General features: G+C 37.4%; 1 long non-coding RNA gene across 1 annotated transcript; it reads right to left on the minus strand.

Moving 5' to 3' along the window:
• Positions 1–325: 325 nt before the first annotated feature.
• Positions 326–2,839, minus strand: LOC141346285 (uncharacterized). Its single transcript, XR_012357186.1, has 6 exons — positions 2,726–2,839; positions 2,163–2,228; positions 1,700–1,814; positions 1,495–1,572; positions 1,177–1,410; positions 326–1,092 (listed from the first exon to the last, which is right to left on the minus strand). It is a non-coding gene; the product is annotated as an uncharacterized lncRNA (long non-coding RNA).
• Positions 2,840–3,541: the final 702 nt, after the last annotated feature.

Genomic DNA, 3,541 nt, shown 5'->3' on the forward strand with positions numbered 1-3,541 from the left:
GTGCATGCTCATCTTATTTATTATACAGTACAGGATTGATGTTGATCTTTCCCTGGTCCATCACCCTCAGCTGTGCATAAAGTGCCTGTAGCAATATAGTCCATGCAGTCTCTTCTAATGAATCTTTCAGCCTTCCCTTCATGTAATGAAGGTCATTAATATGACCAAATGTCACATCTTAATTAAAACACTCATGGTAATTATGTGTATTGTTAACTAAACGGTGTATTTACCAAACACCATTCCTAATAAAGAATATTTACCATACGTTATTATCCAATACATCACTAAGACAGATACAGTAACATATTAAGACAAATGATATTCAAGAGAAATAAAAATGCGTTATGTTAAAACCATGTTATTTTAACCAGATGAAGCCTCCCAAATGCATGCATGGTTAAATGTCTTCAGCATCATAGAATCACATTCAGTTTCCTGCTCATCATCAGAGCTCTCTTGGTTTTCTTCCTCTTGCTTATCCATATCCCTATCTTAATAATCCCCTTCCATGTCATGAACAATTTCGGTTGTTATTCATCACACTACAGTACAACTGACGGACAAAAGACATGTGACCAATTCAAATCATATCACTTTATTTTCACAATACCATGATCATAAGTGTACAGGCGGTGACATTTTTTTGTGCAAACTGCAGCATGACAGTAAAGACAACAAATGTTCAATATATAGGCAACACACATATAAGGGACTCAATACAGGTAGAGAACAATATGGTAAATAGTATGCTATACAGAGATCATGAAATTAAAACAATCACAGTACGCATACCTTTGCAGCGCAGTGTGGAATGAATTAGTGCAAACAGAATGTCATGGTGCAGAATAGTGAGTTAGAGTCCAGACAGTGCATCTATTAGAGTGCTGTGCATATGAGCTTGATGTGCTGTGTATTGTTTCTGGTACAAGTTCAGTGCAGTCTAATTGCCTGTGGAAAAATGTGTCTGCTGGTGCAGGTTCTGCAATAACTTCTGCCTGATGGTAACGATGAGAGTAATCCATGGCTCTGGTGGCTGGAGTCTCTGATGGTCCTCTGTGCTTTCCTCACACACCAACTGATGTAAATATCCTGGAGGGACATAACATGTATTTAGGGTGTTGTAAATCAATAAACAATATATATTTTTATTTTTAATTGTTGCATTGGACTTACCATTGATTCTTGTTGGAGATATGGGCCAAAAGGATCCCTTCACAACTATTTTGCAGTTGTTCAGTTGAAACAACTGAGTAAACAGTGAAGTTTACTTTTATGGACCGTAACATCTGAGCTGTCACAGTAGAGTTGTTCAGGAATGCAGTCTTCATCGCAGTTAACTGGTGGTTTCAGGCTGCAATGCTGCATCTGGTGGCCATTGAATTGATATCGTCAACTGCCTTCATCCTCCTTCAAACAAACAGACAAAACAATAAGTCAACAATATTTCCAGAGAAATAGTGTTGATGAATAGGTGCAGGTGTCAGTACTCACCATATTTGGCCAATCCTGCCCAAATTCCAGATAATGGAATTGGAGATGATAGCACAGTTGATATGCCAATTCTAGGAGCTATAAAAAAAGAAGTGCATGTGAAAATGGTAACTGCTGTCTTTTGAGAGATTAACATCAATTGCTATACCCCATATAACCCTAGCCCATGTAACTACATTGCTTGATGTATTGCATACATACATACCAGTGGAAATGTGCAACTTTTCAGCTGTGTTTGGGCACAAGAAGACCATGTTCATTCCTCATTCATCAGGACTGGCTTGCTGGGACTGATTTTCTTTGCATTTTTTGGTCTTCAGCTTTAAAACAATACAATATTTATTGACCCAATTTTTAATTATTATTGTTGTTTAAACATAAATTAAGCAGTTATAATTATATACTTCAAGCTCAAGTTCCCTGGCAACTCTAGCAGGCTCCTGAATTCATCTGTATACATTTCTATTCAGAGTCTGAGAAAAGGCCATCTTGCAAACTCTAAGCTTCTATTTTTCAACAGAGCACAAAATAATGTGTTAAGTGAGGGAGTAAAGAAATAAGATGAAGAGAAATAGGCAGAATTGTGTAAGTTTAACAAAATGAGAAGAAAGCAGCATTAGAAAAAAAAAACAATTATTTAACAGCAAACTAAAATGAAATATAATTACCTGCTGATGGTTTTGTTGTGAGCAGTTTAAAGGCCTCTTCACACCAAGGATGAGTCCACACCACAGCTATTTGACATAAAATGACACAGAAACAATATGGTTGGAATCTCTTTCAGAACAGATTTTTCCAGATTCCAAAACATTGACAGCCAATCAAAATCCACCACACTATAAATAGCCTGAGCATTTAAATGCAGACAACATAACTGCAGCACACGCTTATGATAAAAAAAAAAAAAAGTTATTTTCTGTTAGTGTGTTAGTCATTATAATTCTTGCTCTTGGTGTGAACAGCTTTAAGTGATCTGATTTGGCCAAATTAACTGAAGGTCTGATTTCTCACATGACAAGTTAGAGATAGGAGTGAGTGTTGACTAGAAGAGAAAAAAATAAAATAAAAATCAGTAGACATGCAAGGCTTGGTAAATTGTATTAGTTATTAATATTTCGACATGACACTTTGTTGGTTGTTCTTTCTGATGGGGCTGTAGGGTATGTAAAGATGCTGCACAATTTAACTACAGTACAGTTCAGTCAAGGTGCTCAGACCAACATTGACATACCATTGGAATGCCTTTGCTTTTGGTCTTTTCCATAAATGCACAACATGGCCCAATTCAAATCCCATGACAGGCCTTCCTTTGGTCTTCCCTTTACCCTGAAACAAAGAGAAATACACACATGTTGAGACAATGTGCAAAACAAAATCTGTGACCAAAATATTTGAGAGGAAGGACTGTAAGGAAAGTTATTATTAACACCTAAAATAAGGATGCGTTGATTAAAGCAAATCAGTTATAGCTAAATGTCTTCAACATTACTGTGAAAGACTGAATCATTGAAGGACTTGTTTAGCCTCTTTGACAGCTTCTTCAAGATCAGCATTGGGAGCTTTGAGTTCAAGTTCCCTGTTAATTCTAGCAGCTTTCTGACAGAATTGGTCAAAATTATGAGATTTTAAAAATGTCATGATAAATCACAGAAAGAGAGAGAGAAAAACTATGTGTAGATTAATTATGGATTACAGTTCATACAGTGATGGCTTTTACCAGAGATGGCTTCTTAAAAGTAGGGATGCACCGATACGAATCGGCCGATCATGCTTGCGCGTTTTGTCAGTAAAGCCGGTTCTGTAATCAGCGGTAAATGCCATCAGGTGCGTGATTTCACGTTGAGCCGTATATACTACACACAGCCGTTGTTTACCGACGAGCTGCGCAAATCAATGTTCATTATCAGTGTGAATGTGCGCAGCTCGTCAGTGAACAACGGCTGTGTGTAGTATATACGGCTCAACGTGAAATCAAGCACCTGATGGCATTTACCGCTGATTACAGAACCGGCTTTACTGACAAAACGCGCAAGTGATCGGCCGATAC

The sequence above is a fragment of the Garra rufa genome, chromosome 12 (assembly GCF_049309525.1).
Source record: "Garra rufa chromosome 12, GarRuf1.0, whole genome shotgun sequence".
NCBI lineage: Eukaryota > Metazoa > Chordata > Actinopteri > Cypriniformes > Cyprinidae > Garra > Garra rufa.